Source organism: Rhinolophus hipposideros (assembly GCF_964194185.1).
Source record: "Rhinolophus hipposideros genome assembly, chromosome: 15".
NCBI lineage: Eukaryota > Metazoa > Chordata > Mammalia > Chiroptera > Rhinolophidae > Rhinolophus > Rhinolophus hipposideros.
Window position 1 is genome coordinate 68,127,212 of NC_138061.1, and position 23,844 is coordinate 68,151,055.

Here is a 23,844-nt window from a genome sequence, read left to right on the forward strand (position 1 = left end):
GGATTCTTCAGATAGCTGTGATATTTGCTCTCCTCAGACTCATACTTGTCAAATATTGGATACTTTCTGATCCTAATTGGTATTATTGGTTTAATATTATTATTGCTCTTGGTCCTAGTTTGTACATGTTATGCTAGACACATAAAACAACGTAAGACAGACAAAGGAAAAAACTCAGATCATGATAGCTCAAAGATTAGAAATCACCCAGAATACATTTAATGAAGACATAGAGGACCTGACTGCCTCCCATTTATTCACATTTTCTTTTAAACATAAATAAATAATTCGACCTGACTGCCATCTAAAGTTATGGTGTTGCCACACCCCCAATGGTCCAATGTTCAGCAGGACAAATGCTGACACTAAGACTTCCTAGGAATGAGCCTTCCTAGCACTGTGGGACCACACTATCCAACCAAAAGGTTTGTCATCAATGCATCCTTCGGATTGATTTATGACCAAAAGGGGGAAGAGTGGACGGAAAAGGGGCCACGTTAAACCTGACAAACTCAGGAGACTGAAAATAACCACATAGAATGACATGAACACAAAAATTCCTAACAAAGATGGGCCATGGCAGGAAGTCACATCCTTGGCCTGTAGCTTCCTTGACAAAGGTCAGTACTTTAAGTGAGCCTGTCTGTTGTCCTTTTGCACCTAAGATAACATACCCTTGGAATGTCAGAGTAACCCCTTTCCAGCCCCACCCCCTCAAGGGGGGACAACCCACCACACCAGAGCAGGAAACTACAAAATCCCTCATTGTTATCTTGTTCCCCAAATACTATATGTGCTATAAAATGCTATTAACTATCCTGTACCCATGAATGTAAAAGAAGTGTGTGTCTCCCCATTTTAGTTTTTATCCAATCTCAGAGATTTCCTCGCTTTGCTTTCTCCCACCCCCTTAATGTACAACCAGTGGATTTCATGTAACCCTCCTCTGTTGATTCTAATGTATAAAAAAAGTTGCAAAATGACCATTTTTTTCAGAGCATTTCCTCAATCTGTTGAGACTTTTCTTCCCTGCAGTTGTCATCAGTGTGGCTCAAATAAACTCTTATAAGCTTTCTCTTAGGCTGGATGTTTTGGGTCAAGAAATGCAACTGAGTAGGCCCAGAGAAGTTTGGGGTGTAGAGACCTCTTTCCAATTTTAGTGTCTCTGTCCCATTAAATTCAAATTGCATACATCTGTTAAAATTCCTTTCAAAAGTTTGTGGTCTCTCTATAAAACTATAATCTATTCCATTAGACAAAAACCACCACCACAATTCTTTCTAAGATGGGCCCTTCTTCCCTTTGGACCAAAACTTATGGTGCAGTGGCGCATACCCGTAAAACTGAGAAAGATTTCTCATGTTGTCGAAAGGATCTGGGAGGCAGAGGCTTCAGAATATCAGTGGACTTATTGTCTATCAGAGAGGGCCTACTAGGAACAATTCTAACATTCTTTTGGTAAAATTCACATAAATTTGTCATTGTAGAGTGACATTTATATTACAGTGTTGTGCAATCATCAATAACCTCATCTAATACCCTCAATCTACTTCCACCATCACCGAAAGGAAACCCCATATCACTGAGCAATCACTTCCCACTCTCCCCTTCTTCTAGGCCCTGGCAAACACTAACCTGCTTTTGGTCTATTTGGATTTGCCTATTATGGATGTGTCATGTAAATGGAGTCACAGAATTTGGGGTCTATTGTGGCTAGCTTGTTTCACTTTCCATATATGTAGATTCATCCATGTGGTAACCAGTATCAGTACTTCATTCAGTTTTATGACTGAATATTTCATTTTATGCGTATGCCACATTTGTTGATTCATGCATCAGTTGATGGAAATTTGGGTCTTTACATTTTGATTGTTTTGAATAGTGCTGCTATGGGTTTTTCCATACTAGTTTGGAAAACCTGTTTACTGTTGTTTGGGGTATATCTCAAAGGTCATATGCTATAACTATGTTCAACTTACTGGAGAAATGACAAACCATTTTGCACAGAGCTATACAATTTAAATTTCCATAAGACATGTATGCACTTTCCAGTTTCTCCACATCACATCCTCATCAACACTTGATATTTTCTGTTTTTGTCATCATAGCCATCTTTGTGGGTGTGATGTACCATGTCATTGAGGTTTGGGTTTGCAATTCTCTGACTACTAACGGGTTACTCTATTCAGACTTTCATAACAAAATGTTGTAAACTGGGTAGCTTAAATGACAGAAATGTGTTTCTCCAAACTTCTGGAAGTGCATGAAGAAGGTGTTATTAGAGTTGATTTCTAATGAGGATAAGGTTAGAGGAAACTTCACAGAAGGTCTGTCACTGAGGGTGACAGAAGGAAGATCCAGACTGAGCAGAATCAGAGAGCCCAATATCTGCACATACTTTCCATCTGATATCTGCATGGCAATGGGGCTTTTATCCTCGCCCAGCGCCCTCCTGGCCAATCCAAGCTGAGGATCCACGTGTCACAATGTAACAACTATGACACCATCAACCCCTCCACAGGTGGCTGCAGCCACAGAAGTGCCTTGACCCACTTCCTGCCCAGAGCCTTATCCTGTATTAAAGAAACAGTCCTTCCCCTTCGAGCTCTGGGCTCCACCTGTGCCATCTTCTGTGCTCTGGAGAGCCAGTTTACTCACACTAGAGAGGCCCTTGAGCCCAGGGAAAATGACTTGCCTAGAATCACCTTGCTAGTACAAAGAGGAGAATGTCCTGACATGCAGTCTGTGTGAGCCCTGGCTCCAAAAGTGCTCTGTCCAAGAGTGTGCAGGGATGAATGTGAGCTCCAGAAACCAAGCAGAAGGGGGCTTCTAGTCTATGTTGGTGACTTTCAGCAATGCCCACTTATTATACATAACAAATTTGGGCATCAGGATCTTGAAAATTGATCCACATTTGCTGAGTAGTATCAAGGGAATGTTGGTACACAGAGAGGCAGGTTACACATTTGTGTGGTCCTCTGTCAGTTCTGATAGGCAGGATGGTCTCCGTGGGCCTACCACCTGAATATCCCGATACATGCCTCTCCGCTGGCTGATTACAGACAGTTGGATTTAACTCAGTATATGTCAGGGTTTCTAGAATATACCTAAAGAAAGAAGGGAAGTTCCACTTGTTTTGAGAGTTGGCTCAAGAGCTGGCACAGTATACCCCACAGTGGGTATTCTTATTCTACTTGTCAAAGCACACTCTGAGTTTCTCCAGGGAGGACATTCTCTGCCACCACAGATCGGATGATGTAACAAAGAATTTGAAGCTACGATAGATTCTCTGTCCACAAATAGATTCCCACATGCAAAATGTACAGACTCTCTCAGAAAAGAGTGAAAATTGGGAATGTTTCTTGAATCATGAAGATCGCAGTATTAAAGAAACACACCCAGTGTGTGCAAAATATAAAAGATGAAACAGATAGAATTGCCGTAGGAGGCCCTAAATTACATAAAAGAGAATGGGAGAGGCACAGCAGACCCACAGCAATCAGAGATTTAGACTGGTCCAGACTGTAGTCCTTCAGTATAGCCCAGCCTGGAACCCCAGAAGAGACGACAGCTCTTGACCCGGCTCTCTGACCAATCCTTCCTTTCCACTCCAAGGAAATGTCTATGCTCACAGGTGAGTAGGCCCATCGAGTTTGGTTATAGAGACTTCTTTCCATGTGTAATGATTCTGTGCCATTCAATTCACATTGAATGAAATCTGTGAAAAATTCTGTCCAAAATCAGTGTTCTCTCTGTAAAATTATAATCAAGTCCATCAGGCAAAAATCCACCCCCACACTTCTTTCTAACAAGGGCCCTTTTCCCATTTGGACCACAATTTCAGTGGCAGTGTTTAATGTTTTTATAACTGAGAAGCTTTCTCATGTAGCTGAAAGGATGTAGGAGGCAGGGCCATCAGAATACTAGAGGACTTATTTCTGTGAAATATGTCCTTGGTAGTTTGATAGGAATTGCGTTGAATCCCTATATTGCCTTAGGCAGTATGGACATTTTAGGATATTAATTTTTCCTATCCATGAGCATAGTATGTGTTTCCATCTATTTGTATCCTCTTTAATTTCTCTCTTCAGTGTCTTATAATTTTCTGAGTACAGATCTTTCACTTCTTTGGTTAAATTTATTCCCAGGTATTTTATAGTCTTTAAAGCAATTGTAAATGGTGTTGTTTTCTTAATTTCTCCCTCTGATGTTTTATTATTGGTATATACAAATGCAATGGAGTATTATGCAGCCTTAAAGAATAACGAAATATTAGACCATTTGCAACAACATGGATGGACCTAGAGAACGTTATGTTAGTTGTTAAGTGAAATAAGTCAGACAGAGAAAGACAAATACCATATGATCTCACTTATATGTGGAATCTAAAGAAAAAAATAAATGAATGAACTAATCAGAAACAGTCAGAGAGACAGAGGAAAAACAGGGTTGCTAGATGGGAGGGGGGTGAGAAGCTGGAATAGTGCAGAAAAACATCACACTACACTGTGTGAGAGAAAAAAAGGCTGCCGTTGGAGAGAAAATAAAACAAAAGAAAGATTTCTTCCTATTAACCTGTTGCAGAACGCACTCCTGTAGATGTCTAGGAAGAGAAATAATAAATCAGCAATTGCCGTGAATAACCAAGGCAACAAGACAGCTCAGAAAGAAAGTGAAAAGTCTCCAGAAAGTGAACTTAAAGATATGGAACTATGTGACTTAAATAACAGAGAATTCAAGATTGCAGTTCTTAGAAAACTCAATGAGATGCAAGAAAACAAAGAAAAGCAGTTTAATGAACTCAGAAACACAATCAAAGAACAACATGAACATTTTACCAAAGAGATTGAAATTTTTAAAAAGAACCAAATAGAATTTCTGGAGATTAAGAACTCAATAGAAGAAATTAAGAATGAAATAACCAGCTTAGGTAGTAGAGTTGACCAGATGGAGGAAAGATAGAAACCTGGACATCAAAGTGACATTGAAGATAGAAACCTGGAAATTACACAGATGGAAGAAAGAGACTTGAGACTTAAAAGAAATGAAAGAACTCTACAAGAACTTTCTGACTCCATCAGAAAGAGCAATATAAGAATAATGGGCATACCAAAAGGAGAAGAAAGAGAGAAGGGAACAGAGAATATATTCAAACAAATTGTTGATGAGAACTCCCCAAACTTGTGGACAGAACTGGATCCTCAAATCCAAGAAGCAAATAGAAAACTTAATTACCTCAATCCCAACAGGACTTCTCCAAGGCACATTGTATTGAAGCTGTCTAAAATCAATGACAAAGAAACAATCCTCAAGGCAGCCAGGGAAAAGAAGACGGTAACCTACAAAAGAAAGCCTATTAGATTATCATCAGATTTTTCAGCAGAAACCCTACAAGCCAGGAGGGAGTGGAACCAAATTTTCAAACTATTGAAAGAGAGAAATTATCAGCCTAGAATAATATATCCAGCAAAATTTTCCTTTAGATATGAAAGAGGAATAAAGACCTTTCCAGACATCCAGAACATGAGGGAATTTTCTAATACACGACCTGCACTACAAGAAATACTAAAGGAGGCTATTAGACCACCATCAACAGGGACAACTGTGGCAACCGAAACATAAAAAGGGGGAGCGTAAAGGCCTGAACTGGAATATGGGAATAGAGAAAGTAAGCGTACTGAAGAAACTGGAATACTCTAAATATCAAACTTTCTTTTACATAAACTCAAGGGTAACCACTCAAAAAACATCCAAATCTGAAATACATACTGTAATAAAAGAAGAAACAGAGGGAAACATCATAGAATACCACCACACAGAAATAACAGACAACAACAAAAAGGCAAAGAAACAATGGAGACACAGCCTTAACAGAAAACTAAACACAGAATGACAGGAAATCCTCACGTATCAATAATCACCCTAAATGTAAATGAACTGAACTCACCAATAAAAAGGCACAGAGTAGCAGATTGGATCAAAAAACTAAACCCAACGTATGATGTTGGAGACACATCTCAGCTACAAGGACAAGCATAGATTCAAAGTGAAAGGGTGGGGAGTGACGTCATAGGAATGGCGGCAGCGGGGCACATTTTCTGAGTTCTCCTCCGGATTTTATTACAAACGGGACATATAACCCATCAAACAACTCTTCGCTCATCACGCAGAACAGCTAAGAGACTCCTAAGAGACTCGTGTAAGGATTACTTGAAGCTGCGCAAATTGGGCGAGCAGGGGAAGAAAGAAGGGAGCGGAGAGGAAACGCGCGGTCGCGCGGTGGAATCAAGCCGGCGGCGGCGGCTGCGGCGGTAAACTGCAGCTCTAAAGACACAGGGAGATATAGAACACGCAGAACAGCGGGGAGACTCGTGGAGGAATTTGCCTGAAGGTGTGCGTGGATTACAAGCAGGGGAGGAGGCGGGACAGCGAAGTGGAAGCGCGCCCCCCCACCCCCACCCACGCGGAGCCGAGGCCGGCGGCGCCGGGACTACGGAGCGCAGACTCCTGGAAGCGGAGCACAGGCCGTGCAGCAACGGCTGCGCTGCGCGGCTCCCAGGTCGGACGGAGGCTCGTGGAAGGTTTGCTTTGAGGTGCACTAGGTGGACGAGCGGGGGGGAGGAGCGTGCCCACAGAAAAAGTGGAGGGCAGCACCCGGGGCTCTAGAGTCCCACGGGAGCCCAGGGTGTGGCGGAGAGCGTAGGGTCCAGGAGGTGAGCTCTTTCCCTGCGTCCCACAGTTGATCGCTCCCGCCGGGGCGGGCAGCTCGTGGGCCTTAGGGCAGACAAAGAACTGAGACGCCACACCTGGGCCCCTCACCGCGCTTTTCGAATCCTCCCCCCACCCTTCCAGAGACTTAAACTACCCCTAACTGAGAAACAGTGTCAGATTACAGAGGGGCGTCTGTGCTCAGGCGCTGGGAAGATTGGCAGCCGGCTCTGACCTTCGGAAGAGGCTGGGAGGAGGGGATTTTCGCTGGACGAGGAGAGAGGAGACTCCCACACCCCCAGCCACCACCTTTTCAGGCCTGCGGGAGGAGTGTGAGTGGCTGGCCTGGGAGGGAGGAGACCCCTCCATCCCCAGGCCCCACCCTTTCTGGCTGGCCTGCGGCGGGGCAAGGGCAACCGCGGAAGCAATCCCTGAGTTCAGCAGTAAGCGGCAGTCGCAGCTCCCGGCTTTCAGCAGCTTAGAGATCTCCCGCCCGCCCCCTCCCACTCATCCTTGGAAGGAGGGCCCTAAGACTCAGGAGTACTGGGCACAGGGCTGTTGGAGCTACTCTCAGCGTGCATTTGTGCAGGAAAGGACAGAAACTGCATGGTCTCTCTGAAAACTGTCATCCAGACCCCTCAGCCCCTCGCATTTAAATCTACACTCCCAAATTCACTCTGGGCACCAGGTGACTAGCGATGCCTGCGCACTAGGCAGGGAACTCTTTGGCACAGCAGAGGACAACCTGGAGATCACCTGGTGGGCTTAAGCCAAGACTGGTGCTGCTTTCTGTTTTGCTTTGCTTGGTGGTCTTTATTTTTTTTTTATTTTTTATTTTTTATTTTTTATTTTTTTATTTTATTTTATTTTTTTTTCTTTCTTTCTCTTCTTTTTTTTTCTTTTTTCTGCTTGTTGTGATTTGCTTTGTTCTGTCTTTATTTCTTTGATATCTTTGCCTATGTTGAGTGGGGATTGTCGGTTGTATTTTATTTGTGAATGTACTTGATTTGTTTTCTTTGTTGTTGTTGTTGTTGTTGTTGTACTTGCTAACTTTATTTGTGCTGAAACTACCCTACCAGGGCCCAGCTTAAGAGGCACAAGATTCAACATATCCAGAAGCCAACTCTGGACCAAACCAGAGTACTACCGGGTTTGACCTACAAGTCACCCACGGAAGGAGGGCCCTAAGACTCAGGAGTACTGGGCACAGGGCTGGTGGAGCTACTCTCAGTGTGCATTTGTGCAGGAAAGAACAGAAACTGCATGGTCTCTCTGAAAACTGTCATCCAGATCCCTCAGCCCCTCGCATTTAAATCTACACTCCCAAATTCACTCTGGGCACCAGGTGACTAGCGCTGCCTGTGCACTAGGCAGGGAACTCTTTGGCACAGCGGAGGACAACCCGGAGATTACCTGGTGGGCTTAAGCCAAGACTGGTGCTGCTTTCTGTTTTGCTTTGCTTGGTGATCTTTTTTTGTTTGTTTGGTTTGTTTGTTTGTTTGTTTTGTTTTGCTTTTTTGTTTTTTTGCTTTTGTTTTTGTTTTGTTTTGTGTTGTTTTGCTTTGTTTTTCTCTTTCTTCCTTTCTTTTCTTTTTCTTTTTTTTCTTTCTTTCTCTTCTTTTTTTTTCTTTTCTTTGCTTGTTGTGATTTGCTTTGTTCTGTCTTTATTTCTTTGATATCTTTGCCTATGTTGAGTGGGGATTGTCGGTTGTATTTTACATGTGAATGTACTTGATTTGTTTTCCTTGTTGTTGGTGGTGTTGTTGTTGTACTTGGTAACTTTATTTGTGCTGAAACTGCCCTACCAGGGCCCAGATTAAGAGGCACAAGATTCAACATATCCAGAAGCCAACTCTGGACCAAACCAGAGTACTACCGGGTTTGACCTACAAGTCACCCATGGAAGGAGGGCCCTAAGACTCAGGAATACTGACCACAGGGCTGGTGGAGCTACTCTCAGCGTGCATTTGTGCAGGAAAGGGCAGAAACTGCATGGTCTCTCTGAAAATAGTCATCCAGACCCCTCAGCCCCTCGCATTTAAATCTACACTCCCAAATTCACTCTGGGCACCAGGTGACCAGCGCTGCCTGCGCAATAGGCAGGGAACTCTTTGGCACAGCAGAGGACAACCTGGAGATTACCTGGTGGGCTTAAGCCAAGACTGGTTCTGCTTTCTGTTTTGCTTTGCTTGGTACTTTTTTTTTTTTTTTTTTTTTTTTTCTGCTTGTAGTGATTTGCTTTGTTCTGTCATTATTGCTTTGATATCTTTGCCTATGTTGAGGGGGGATTGTTGGTTGTATTTTACATGTGAATGTACTTGATTTGTTTTCTTTGTTGTTGTTGTTGTTGTTGTACTTGGTAACTTGATTTGTGCTGAAACTGCCCTACCAGGGCCCAGCTTAAGAGGCACAAGATTCAACATTTTCCAGAAGCCAACTCTGGACCAAACCAGAGTACTACCGAGTTTGACCTACAAGTCACACACCCAGAGGGAATTCTCTGAAGGCACAAGAGCCCATAGAGGCCAAACCTCATTTAAGTGGCCAACCCTCACCCAGCAGAACACCCTGTGGTGAGCAGAGCCAAGTTTCACAACTAGACGGCCTAGGAGTTAAGCCCACCTACTCACAAGCAAAAAGCAATCAAAGTTCTTCTTGAACAGGACGATATACTAAACACACGAGCCACCTGTGGAGCACATGCAGAGAAGAACGAAGTAGTCCAAGTCAAATATAAAAGACACATACTACATAAGATAACCCAGCAAGAACTAAGAGCTCTAGGGGATCTTCCTAATACATCAAAGCAAACACAGAGAGTCAGTCAGAATGGGGAGACAAAGAAACATGTCCCAAATAAAAGAACAGAAGAAACCTCCACAACTGGAACCAAATGAAGCAGAGGTAACCAACATGTCAGAGACAGAGTTCAGAACACTGGTGATAAGAATGTTTAAGGAGCTTAGAGAAGACATAAAGAAGGATATAGAAATCATAAAGAACAACCAGTTAGAGCTAAAAAAGGATGTAGAAATCTTAACGAACAACCAGCTAGAACTAAAAAACACAATTACCGAAATTAAGAACTCACTTGAAGGAATGACCAGCAGGTTAGATGAAGCAGAGGATCGAATCAGCGACTTAGAAGACAAGTTAGCAGAGTTCACACAAACTGAACAACAGAAAGAAAAAAGAATAAAAAACAATGAAGATGGGTTAAGAGACCTCTGGGATAACATCAAGCGCAACAACATGCGCATCATAGGAATACCAGAAGGCGAAGAGAAGAAGCAAGGGATTGAGAACATATTTGAGGTAATAATGTCCGAAAACTTCCCTAACCTGATGAAGGAAACCAACATACAAGCCCAGGAAGTGCAGAGAGTTCCAACCAGGATAAACCCAAACAGGCCCACACCAAGACACATTATAGTTAAAATGGCAAAGCTTAAAGACAAAGAGAGAATCTTGAAAGCAGCAAGAGAAAGGCAGAAGGTTACATACAAGGGAACTCCCATAAGACTATCAAATGACTTTTCTACAGAAACATTGAAGGCAAGGAGGGAGTGGCAGGAGATACTCAAAGTGATGGAACACAAAGGCCTACAACCTAGATTGCTTTATCCAGCAAGGCTATCATTTAAAGTTGATGGAGAGATAAAGAGCTTCCCAGAAAAGAACAAACTGAAAGAATTTATGACAACCAAGCCAGCATTGCAAGAAATACTAAAAGGACTTCTGTAAATAGAAGAAAGATGAAAACAATTTACTACAAATCTAAAAATGGCAATAACTATGTACCTATCAATAATCACTTTAAATGTAAATGGATTAAACGCTCCAATCAAGAGACATAGGGTGGCTGAGTGGATAAGGAAACAAGACCCTTGTATATGCTGTATACAAGAGACTCATTTCAGATCAAAAGACACACACAGGCTGAAAGTGAAGGGTTGGAGTAACATATTTCATGCAAATGGTAGCAAAAAAAAAGCTGGAGTTGCAATACTTATATCTGACAAAATAGACTTTAAAATGAAAAAAATATTAAAAGACAAAGATGGGCACTATATAATAATAAAGGGATCAATCCGACAAGAGGACATAACCCTAGTAAACATCTATGCACCTAACATAGGAGCACCTAAATATATAAAACAGGTACTGATGGACATAAAGACAGAGATCAACAGCAACACTATCATAGTAGGGGACTTCAACACACCTCTGACAACAAGGGACAGGTCCTCCAGACAGAAAATCAATATGGAAACAACAGCCTTAAATGATACTTTGGAGCAGTTGGATTTAATTGATATTTTCAGAGCATTTCACCCCAATGCTGCAGAATACACGTTCTTCTCAAGTGCTCATGGAACATTTTCTAAAATAGATCATATGTTAGGACACAAGACAAGCCTCGATAAATTTAAGAAAATTGAAATCATACCAATTGTCTTCTCTGACCACAGTGCTATGAAATTAGAAATGAACTACAGGGGAAAAAAACCAGGAAGATACACCAATTCATGGAGGCTGAATAACATGTTGCTAAATAATGAATGGGTCAAGCAGCAGATCAAAGAAGAAATCAAAAGATATCTTGAGACAAATGAGAATGAGAACACGACGACCCAAAATCTATGGGATGCTGCGAAAGCAGTCCTAAGAGGGAAGTTCATAGCACTGCAGGCCTACCTAAAGAAACAAGAAACATCACTAATTGACAGTTTATCTTCACACTTAAGGGATCTGGAAAAAGAACAGCAAAATAAACCCAAAGGGAGCACAAGGAAGGAGATAATAAGGATCAGAGCAGAAATAAATGAAATAGAAACCAGAAAAACAATACAAAAGATCAATGAATCCAAGAGTTGGTTCTTAGAGAAGATAAACAAAATTGATAAACCTTTAGCCAGACTCATTAAAAAAAGGAGAGAGAGGACCCAAATTAATAAAATCAGAAATGAAAGAGGAGAAGTGACAACAGACACCACAGAAATACAAAAAATTGTAAGAAATTACTATGAGCAACTATATGCCAACAAATTTGACAACCTTGAAGAAATGGACAATTTTCTAGAGGCGCACAACCTTCCAAAGCTAACTCAAGAAGAAACAGAAAGCCTGAACAGTCTGATTACCACCAGGGAAATTGAATCAGTAATCAATAATCTCCCAACAAACAAAAGCCCTGGACCAGATGGCTTTACAGGTGAATTTTTCAAAACGTTCAAAAAAGAATTATCACCTATTCTCCTCAAGCTCTTCCAAAAAATCCAGAAGGAAGGAAGACTCCCAAACACTTTTTACGAAGCCACTATCACCCTGATCCCAAAAGCAGACAAAGACACCACAAAGAAAGAAAACTACAGGCCGATATCTCTAATGAACATAGATGCAAAAATTCTCAACAAATTATTAGCAAACAGAATTCAGCAATACATTAAAAAGATCATACACCATGATCAAGTGGGATTCATCCCTGGTATGCAGGGGTGGTTCAACATCCGCAAATCAATTAATGTGATACACCACATTAACAAAATGAAAAATAAAAATCACATGATCATATCAATAGATGCAGAAAAAGCATTTGATAAAATACAGCAACCTTTTATGATAAAAACCCTTAAGAAAGTGGAAATAGAGGGATCATATCTTAACATAATAAAGGCCATATATGACAAACCCACATCTAACATCATACTCAATGGGGAAAAGCTAAAACCATTCCCCCTAAGATCAGGAACAAGACAAGGTTGCCCACTTTCTCCACTTCTATTCAACATAGTGCTGGAAGTTCTAGCCACAGCAATCAGACAAGAGAAAGAAATAAAAGGCATCCAAATTGGTAAGGAGGAAGTAAAATTATCATTATATGCAGATGATATGATACTATATATAGAGAACCCTAAAGACTCCACCAAGAAACTATTAGAACTGATAGATGAATTTAGTAAAGTAGCAGGATATAAAATTAATATTCGGAAATCAGTTGCATTTGTATATACCAATGATAAAATAGCAGAAGGAGAAATTAAAAAAACAATTCCATTTACAATTGCTCCAAAGACTATAAAATATCTGGGAATAAATCTAACCAAAGATATAAAGGATCTGTACTCAGAAAATTATACAACACTGAAGAAAGAAATGAAAGAAGACATAAATAGATGGAAACACATTCCATGTTCATGGATAGGAAGAATTAATATAGTTAAAATGTCCATACTGCCTAAGGCAATATACATATTCAACGCAATTCCTATCAAACTACCAACGACGTTTTTCACAGAAATAGAACATATAATCCTAAAATTTATATGGGACCATAAAAGACCCCGGATAGCCTCAGCAATCTTGAGAAATAAGAACAAAGTGGGAGGTATAACGATACCTGATTTCAAACTATACTACAAGGCTACAGTAATCAAAACAACATGGTACTGGCATAAAAATAGATACATAGATCAATGGAACAGAATAGAGAGTCCAGACGTAAATCCATGCCTATATGCCCATCTAATCTACGACAATGGAAGCAAGAATGTACGATGGGGTAAAGATAGTCTGTTCAATAAGTGGTGTTGGGAAACCTGGACGGACACATGCAAGAAAATGAAGCTGGACCACCTCCTTACACCATATACAAAAACAAATTCAAAATGGCTCAAAGACTTAAATGTAAGATCTGAAACCATAAAATATCTAGAAGAAAATATAGGAAGAAACTTCATGGACATTACCCGGAGTAAGATTTTCACTGATATATCCCCTCGCGCGAGCGAAGTAAGAGAAAAAATAAACATGTGGGATTACATCAAACTAAAAAGTTTTTTCACAGCAAAGGAAACCATCAATAAAACAAAAAGGGATCCTACTCTATGGGAAAAGATATTTGCCAATGATATATCTGATAAGGGATTAATATCACAAATCTATAAAAAACTTACTCAACTCAACTCCAAAAAAACAAACAACCCAATTAAAAAATGGGCAGAGGACTTGGGGAGACATTTCTCTAAAAAGGACATACAGAAGGCAAGAAGACATATGAAGAAATGCTCAACCTCACTAACCATCAGAGAAATGCAAATAAAAACCACAATGAGATACCACCTCACTCCAGTCAAAATGGCTATTATCAATAAATCGACAAACAACAAATGCTGGCGCGGATGTGGAGAAAAGGGAACGCTAGTGCACTGTTGGTGGGACTGCAGATTAGTGCAGCCACTATGGAAAACAGTATGGAGGTATCTCAGGAATCTGAAAATGGAACTACCCTATGATCCAGTAATTCCACTCCTAGGCATCTACCCGGAGAAATCCAAAACTCCAATTCAAAAATCTGTGTGCACTCCTATGTTTATTGCAGCACTTTACACAATAGCCAAGATATGGAAACAACCAAAATGCCCATCGGTAGATGACTGGATTAAGAAGCTGTGGTACATTTATACAATGGAGTATTACGCAGCCATAAAGAAGAAAGAAATCTTATCATTTGCAGCAACATGGATGGATCTAGAGAACATTATGTTAAGTGAAATAAGTCAGAAAGAGAAAGACAAGTACCATATGATCTCACTTATATATGGAATCTAAAGAAAAGACTATGTGAATGAACTAATCAGAGTCAGTTTTGGGGACGCAGAGAAAAAACCGAGAGTGGTTAGATGGGTGTGTGGGAGGGGGTTGGGGATAAGGGGAAAGGTGAAGGGATTTGGAAGCAGCTGATAACCACAAGATGGCCTCAGGGTTTTTCTTTTGAAAATTAATTTGGGGAAGGTATTCTATAATGTTGTAAAGATTTTGTTGGGTATCCGATGGACATGCGTCCTATTTGGGAGACCACCTCAGGGATACTGTGGATACCTGATCATGGCATTGTACATCAGAAGCTAAACATTAATGAATGCCAACTATAATTTTATATATATAATGTGATGGTTCAGTGTGAGGTCGGAGGGATAGTGGATGGGGGGAGGGGGGTTCACAGTATGAGGGATATAAATGATGAACGTCTAAGTATTACCTTGTTTTGTACACCTGAAACTAATAAATAAATTAATTAATTAAAAAAAAAAAAAGTGAAAGGGTGGAAATTGACACTCCAAGCAAATGGTACCCAGAGAAAATCAGGTGTAGCCATAATGATATCCGATGAAACAGACTTCAGGGTGAAAAAGATAACAAGAGACAAAGATGGACATTTCATAATGGTAAAAGGAACTATACAACAAGAAGACATAACAGTCATCAATATTTATGCCCCCAATCAGGGAGCACCGAAATATAACAAGCAACTACTAACAGAACTAAAGGAAGAAATTGACCAAAATACAATTATACTAGGGGACTTAAATACATCATTGACAGCTGTTCATAGATCATCCAAACAGAAAATAAATAGTGAAATAGCAGCCCTAAATGACACATTAGATGAAATGGACATAACTGGCATATATAGAGCACTTCAACCTAAAACATCAGACTACACATTCTTTTCAAGTGTACATGGAACATTCTCAAGGATAGACCGTATATTGGGACATAAAATCAGCCTCAGCAAATTTAAGAAGATTGAAATCATACCAAGCATATTCTCTGATCACAAGGCTTTGAAATTGGATATGAACTGCAAAAAGAAAGCAGGAAAAAACACAGATACATGGAGGTTAAACAACATACTTTAAAGAACGACTGGGTCAAAGAAGAAATTAGAGGAGAGATCAAAAGATACATAGAAACAAATGACAATGAAAATGCATGCTACCAAAATTTTCGAGATGCAGCAAAAGCAGTTTTAAGAGGGAAATTTATATCATTACAGGCCTATCTCAAGAAACAAAAAAAATCCCGAATAAATAACCTCATGTTACACCTTAAAGAATTAGAAAAGAAGAACAAGTGAAACCCAAGGTCAGCAGAAGAAATGAAATAGCAAAAATCAGAGCAGAAGTAAATGAAATAGAGAACAAAAAGACAATAGGAAAAAATTAATGTGACAAAGAGCTGGTTCTTTGAAAAGATTAACAAAATTGACAAACCCTTGGCTAGACTCACTAAGATAAAAAGAAGACACTAATTAACAAAATTAAAAAGGAAAAAGGGGAAGTTATCACGGACACCACAGAAATACAAAGGATCATCCAAGAATACTATGAAGGACTATATGCCACCAAATTCAATAACCTAGAAGAAATGGACAAGTTCTTAGAAACATATAGCCTTCCAAGGCTGAACCATGAAGAACTGGAAAACCTAAACAAACCGATCACCAGCAACGAAATTGAATCAGTCATCCAAAACCTTCCCAAAAGCAAAAGTCCGGGACCAGATTGCTTCATTAGTGAATTCTACCAAACCTTCAATGAGGATCTAACACCAATCCTGCTCAGACTCTTCCAAATAATTGAAGAAGAGACAGTACTCCCTAACTCATTTTATGAGGCCATTACCCTGATACCAAAACCTGGTAAGGACAAAACAAAAAAAGAAAGCTATAGACCAATATCTCTGATGAATACAGATGCAAAAATTCTAAACAATATTCTAGCAAATAACATACAACAATGCATCAGAAAGATTATACATCATGACCAAGTGGGGTTCATTCCCGGGCACAAGGATGGTTCAACATCCACAAACCCATCAATGTGATACATCACATAAACAAAATAAAGGACAAATATTTTACGATTATATCAAGTGATGCATATAAAGCATTTGACAAGATACAACATCCATTTATGATTAAAACACTTAATAAAATAGGTATAGAAGGAAAATACCTTAACATAATAAAGGCCATCTATGACAAGCCCTCAGCTAATCTCATAATTAATGGTGAAAAACTGAAGCCCTTTGCTCTACATTCAGGAACACGACAGGGCTGTCCCCTATCACCTCTGCTTTTCAACATAGTGTTGGAAGTCCTTGCCAGAGCAATCAGGCAAGAGAAAGAAATAAAAGGCATCCAAATTGGGAATGAAGAAGTTAAATTGTCACTCTTTGCAGATGACATGATGCTATATATAGAAAACCCTAAAGTCTCCACCAAAAACCTATGAGAAACAATCAACGAATACAGTAAAGTTGCTGGCTACAAAATCAACGTACAAAAGTCCATTGCATTCCTATATACTAACAATGAAATCTCAGAAAAAGGAATACACAAAAGCAATTCTGTTTGCAATTGCAGCAAAAAGAATAAAATACCTAGGAATAAACTTGTCAACGATGTGAAGGACCTATATGCTGGAAACTATAAGACATTTTTGAAGCAATTGAAGAAAACACAGAAATGGAAAAACATTCCGTGCTCATGGATTGGAAAATCAACATAGTTAAAATGGCCATATTACCCAAAGCAATGTACAGATTTAATGCAATCTCCATCAAAATCCCAATGACACTTTTTAAAGAAATAGAACAAAAATCATCAGATTTGTTTAGAACCACAAAAGACCCCTAATAGCCAAAGCAATCTTAAGAGAAAAGAACATACTGGAGGTATCAAACTCCCTGACTTTAGCTTGTACTACAGGGCTACAATAATCAAAACAGCATGGTATTGGCAGAAAAACAGACACATAGACCAATGGAATAGAATTGAGAACCCAGAAATAAAACCACGTAAATATGGACAGATAATTTTTGAGAAGGAAGCAAAAAACATACAATGGAGGAAAGACAGCCTCTTCAATAAATGGTGCTGGGAGAATTGGATAGCATAATGAAACTGGACTACTATCTGTCACTATGTACCAAAATTAATTCAAAATGAATCAAAGACTTAAGCATAGGACCTGACACGATAAACTGCATAGAAGAAAACATAGGTACTAAACTTATGGACCTTGGGTTCAAAGAGCGTTTTATGAATTTGACTCCAAAGGCAATGGAAGTAAAAGGTAAAATAAACGAATGGGACTATATGAAATTTAAAAGCTTCTGCACAGCAAAAGAAACCATCGACAAAATAAAGAGGCAACCAACTGAATGGGAGAAGATTTTTGCAAACAGTGCCTCCGATAAGGGGCTAATATCCAAAATATACAAGGAATTCATGAAATCAACAACAAAAAAACAAACAACCCAATTGAAAAATGGACAGAGGACCTGAAGAGACATTTCTCCAAATTGGACTTACAAATGGCAAATAGACATATGAAAAAATGCTCAACGTCACTAATCATCAGAGAAATGCAAATAAAAACCACAATGAGATATCACCTCACCCCAGTTAGAATGGCTATCATCAACAAGACAAATAGTAACAAGTGTTGGAGAGGCTGTGGAGAAAAAGGAACCCTCATACACTGTTGGTGGGAATGCAGACTGGTGCAGACGCTATGGAAGGCAGTGTGGAGGTTCCTGAAAAAATTACGAGTAGAATTACCATCTGACCCAGCAATCCCTTTTCTGGATATCTACCCAAAAAATTTGAAAACATTTACACATAAAGACATGTGTGCTCCAATGTTCATTGCAGCTTTATGGTGGCCAAGACATGCAAACAACCAAAATGTCCTTCGATAGATGAATGGATAAAGAAGTTGTGGTATATGTACACAATGGAATACTATTCGGCTGTAAGAAAAGATGATTTAGGAACATTTGTGACACCATGGATGGATCTTGAGAGTATAATGCTAAGCGAAATAAGTCAGACAAAAAAGCAGAGAACCCTATGATTTCACTGATATGTGGTATATAAACCAAAAACAACAAAAGAACAAGACAAACAAATGAGAAACAAAAACTCATAGACACAGACAATAGTTTAGTGGTTACCAGAGGGTAAAGAGTGTTGGGGGAGGGAGATGAGGGTAAGGGGGATCAAATATATGGTGATGGAAGGAGAACTGACTCTGGGTGGTGAACACACAATGGGATTTATAGATGATGTAATACAGAATTGTACACCTGAAATCTATGTAATTTCACTAACTATTGTCACCCCAATAAATTTTAAAAAAAGGATATGGAAAAATAATAAAGTCAATTACTAGTGAAAGACTTGAGAAGAGGGGAACATTAGTAAGAAAGAGAATGAACATAAGGAATAATGGACAAGCCTAAAGTCAAAACAGAAAGTCAGTTACGTGGGTTGGGGAGATGTGTAAGGTCCAGGAAGATGCTGAGGGAAAGGCTGAATGTCTGGCAGGATGCAGAGAAGGAATGAGGAAGGGGAATTCTTACACAATGGTGAAGGTGCGATTATAGCTGCGGGACTCGAGCTCAGGCACTCTGTGGAGCCGCTGCTGTGGGCTGAGACCTGTGCACGACAGCGTCCCATCTGTGCAGGTACAGCTTACATATATCCATGTTTCTGGAAGAACTCTGCTCAGTTGTTGCAGGACGTGTCTCAGATGACTCTGGTTGCTGAGTTACAGTAACTTCCAGGTCCACAGGTTGAACTGTGACTTCAGTTGGGTTTGGATGCTGGCTCTGAACCTGCTCTGGATGTGGAGGTGTCACCTCCAGGTGCCTAGGAGAAGGAGCTGTAGTCTTGCTCAGGGCTGCAGAAGATTTAGCCTCCGTAGTAGGCTCTGCAGTTACGATAAGGCCCAGGTCAAAAGGGGGAACTGTGACCCTGGGTGTCAGTGGATGTTGAGCTTGACCCTGACCTGAAGTTGGAACTGTCACCTCCTGATACAATGGAGGTTGTCCTACAACCTTCTTAGGTGGCTCTAGAGACTGTTCTAGATCCTCGGAAGGCTGAGCCTGGACCCCCGTTGTGTCAGAGAAGGTTCTGCCTCCTTAAGAGGCTCTGGAGGCAGAGCTGGGGAACCCTGCTGGACTGGAGATGATTTTGTCTTCTCAGGGGCCTGTGAAGGGGCTTCCTGCTGGCTAGGAGTTTTGATCTCTTCAGCGGGCTCGGGAGTTCTGGAAAGCCCCACATCCATAGATTTCATTGTGACAGCAGGTGATATTGGATGATGAACTTCACCTGAACCTAGAGGGGAGACTGTCACCTCGGGATGCACTGAAGGTTGATCTAGGTCACCTGGGGAGGGTTCTGGAGGCTGAGCTGGAGTTGAAACTCTCAGTTCATCATGCTCTGGAGGTTGAGCTGGGTGTTCCTGCAGGGTTGCCGAAGGTTCTGCCTTCCTTGGAAACTGAGCTGGGGTCTCCTGCTGGGTTGGAGAAGATTCTGCCTCATTAGGGAGCTCTGGAGGCTGAGCTAAGGCTTCCTCCTGGGTTGGAGAAGGTTCAGCTCCAAAAGGCTCTGGAGGCTGAGGTGGGGCCTCCTGCCGGACTGTGGAAGATTCAATATCCTTAGTTGGCTCCGGAGTTATGGGAAGTTCCACATCTAAAGATTTAAGTGTGACAGTGGGCAAGGTTGACTTATAAGCTTAAACAGCCCTGGAAGTCCAGGTGCAATGTCATTACTTACTGGAACGGTAGGGAACTCGGGGGCTTGAGTTGGTGCCTATGCTGGATGAAAGAAGGTTTGACCTCTTCAGAAGGCTGTGCAGGCTGAGCTTGGGACTCCTGCTAGAGGGAAGTAGGTTGACCCTCCTCAGGGGGCTCTGAGGGCTGAGCCAGGGCCTTCAGTTGGGTTGGAGAAATGTCAACCTCATTGGTGATTTCTGGAGTTACGGTAAGCACCAGACTCCAATATGACAGCTGAGCGTCATTCTGACTTGGAGAAGGAATATTTCCCTCATGCTGGACTTACTGTTGAGCTACAGCCTCCTCTGTAGGCTTTGCTGGGGCCTCCTGAGGGGCTGGAGAGGGTTTGTTTATATCCCCAACACTGAACATTTCTTGGTACATAATAAGTGCTCACTTATTAACTGTTAAATGAATATAGAGTGCTGGGACGGTTTCTTGAGGGGCAGGGAGCTCAGGAGGTGTATCTGCCCCCCTCTCCCCAGAAATCCTCAGGGAGCTCAGGAGGTTTATCTGCCCCCTCCCCCCAGAAATCCTCAGGGAGTTCAGGAGGTTTATCTGCCCCCTCCCCCCAGAAATCCTCAGGGAGCTCAGGAGGTGTATCTGCCCCCTCCCCCCAGAAATCCTCAGGGAGCTCAGGAGGTGTATCTGCCCCTTCCCTCCCGGAAATACACAGGTAGTGTCTCCTCAGGATCAATGACATCCATACTGGGATCTAAATAATCATCCTGCAGGTGCTCTAGAGCTGAGGTGTGTCTGCGGGTTGGCCTGGAGTTCCAGTAACTCTGGCAAGCATGGCAGCTGAGGCAAGATCTTGCTGCAGGTGTGGGGGTGACACACTGAGCTTTGCTGGCTTTGAACTGGCACTACCTAGAGGTGGAACAAGTATTTCAAATGTGTGGTGAGCCTCATCGAGACCTACAGTCTGAATCTCAAGTGGAGGAGGCAGAGTCACGGAGTTGGACGAAGCCTTTGCACGGGCTGTCCCCTCTGCCTGGAATGCTCTTCCCCTAGACACTTGGATGATCAGGTCCTTTGCTTCACTCAGCGCCGCTCAATGTCGCCTCGTCAGAGAGGCGTTCCTTGACTTCCCTTGAAGAACAGCGTCGCCTACCACTCCCCCCACTTTATTCTTCTGCTTGGCAGTTATCACCACCAGGTGATGAAAAGATTCCTGTGTTTTTGTGTCAGTGTATTGATCATCTGTGCTGGAGAATGTCAAACTATAAGTCTTTGTTTATATCCCCAACACTGAACATTTCTTGGTACATAATAAATGCTCACTTATTAACTGTTAAATGAATATAGAGTGCTGGGACGGTTTCTTGGAGAGGGCTGGTTTTTTAACTTGTTTGAGAGACAAAGAAAGAAAGAAAGATGGTCACATAGGCATGACCAGGATATGAGGAGATGAGGGTGGAGATGCGGGCACTCACAGTCACTCGGGGAGTACCCCTCACAGCCGGCCATGTCCTCCTGGTGCAGCAGCTTGGCCAGGTCACAGCGGTCCATGAGCCTGGTCTGATGAATGGTAACGAGGCAGGCGACCAAGGAGATGAGTAGCGCCCTTCTCATCCTTGGAGGGGACAAGGGGCAGCCGAGGGCCCGCGGTTCTCTGGGTGTCACAGACGTCCTGCTGCTCTTCTCTGAGTCTCTGAGGAATCTGGAGAGGGCAGCCGAATGTCATTGGTCACTCACTGCTCCCCACCTGGCTGTTTCCAGTCTTTCTTCTTATTTATTAGGTGGTGTTCTGTTCTTTTGTGTTTCATTCCCACGATAAAGTTGCCAGATTCAGCAAATAAAATTACAGGATGCCCAGTTACATTAGCATTTCAGATAAACAACAAACCCTTTTCAGTATTTGTATGTCTCATGCCATCTTACACTGCCCTTAGTCAGCAGATTTCTTCAGACAGGTGTCATTGAGCCTTGGGAAGCAGGGAGCTCCATCTCTGCCCATGCTGCACCCTGTTGGGGTGCCCTTGGGGAATATCGTCCATCGCTACCTCCCCTTGCAAAGCCTATCTTTCTCCTAGCCCTCTCCGCCCCCGGGTCATAGCTGGCCCAGGAATTTCTGTGAGAATCTGTAGAACAAAGTTGTTGGGTGGGGGCCTCCTTTTCCTCATGAACTACATATACTCTAGCCTCACCCGGGTCACGGTTCTCCAATTCTAAAGAAGGCGGGAGTGCAGAGCCACCCCACTCCCCTGCCTTCTGAAACCCCAGTTCTGTGACGTCATCACTCTCCTGGAAATGCTCTGGTCTTGACCACGCAAATTGGCCCTGTCTTGAGGCCTGATGCAGCTTCAGGCAGAAATGACGGAAGGATAGGTGACATCTGTGATGAAGACCACGGGGTGAGAAAGGGTAGAGAGTTCTGGTGGTTCTTCCTGCCACCGCCTTCCCCTTCTGGAAGCAGTACCAGCTTTGGGTGAGCTCCATCCCCCATGGGGTTTTAGTGGAGGCTCCAGTCACGGGCTCGGCCCTCCAGGTGACAGTATATTTTGAATTGAAACTACGCGGAGCAGCTCAGCTTCTCACAGGAAGCCTGCTGGTGTGAGGCAGCCAGAGGCCAAGAGTTTGGAATCTTGTGGACACAGCCCATCTGAGAAGATCAGCCTCCTCGCAGCGGAGGAAGCGGATCCACACAGGCTTCCAGTCCCAGAGCCCACCTTTTCTGAGATCTAAACACACTCTTGTCCTACTGCAACTCTGCAGTTCAATAAATGTCCTTTGTTGTGTGAGCAAGTTCAAGTTGGGTTTCTGTCACTTGCAACCAAAAGAGACCTGCCTAGTAGAGTTGGCGTGGGCTTAACCTGATGACCTGACATCCTGTCACCTCCTCGTGAAGGCCACTCATCTTAGTATCGTTAGTCACCAATGATGGCTGGGAGACATTTCCACCAACTGTAGCAAAAGGAGACGAGAATGATTTGTTACCAATGGCCACTCTACCTTCTGAGACAGGATGGCAGGGTGTGACAGAAAGAAGTTAGGGAGCGATTTCTAATGGGGCTGTGCCGCCCCTACCCTCTGCCTGTGGACTTCTCCCAGTAGGGCAGCAGCGCATTGCATTTGGGGATGTGAAGACAGAGAAAGCTTGGGGGGAGGTAGAAACCTGGGAGAAGGGCATTTCGGGACTACCACTTTATGAGCAGCCATTTGTGGCCCAAAAGCTACAGGTGGCTCAGATGACCCAAATAAACTCACTTGTACAGAATCAGAGCCCAGGGTCTGGGGTGGGAGAGACTTCTGCAGCCCAGGACCACACGCTGGAAATGTGGCCAGGAGAGGTTCTCCCTGTAGCTACAATCTTGGAGGGGATGAGGTGAGCCTCAAAGGGGGACCGGAAGGCCCCACTGTCCTCACCTCCCCAAGTGTGACACACACGACCTGGGGTGGATTCCTACCCACTCAAAGGACTGGAAAACCCAAGCTGGGGCCCATGAATACATTGTGAAAGTCACAGCCTGCGGCATAAAGGAAAATAGAGGCTATTTGTCTAAATACTTACAAGTTGTAAATCAAACTAACAAGCTGTTAAATGAAGTATGTTCATCCTCATATGCTGACAAAAATTCCGGTAAAAGGACAAAATTGTTAAGTGTGCATGAAGCTATGATTTGTATATGACAAAATTATATGCATAATTAATAAATGATATAACTATTCCATGAAATTTGTTTTCTTTTCAGCAAAATCATGAATCATGTTATTATCAAGATT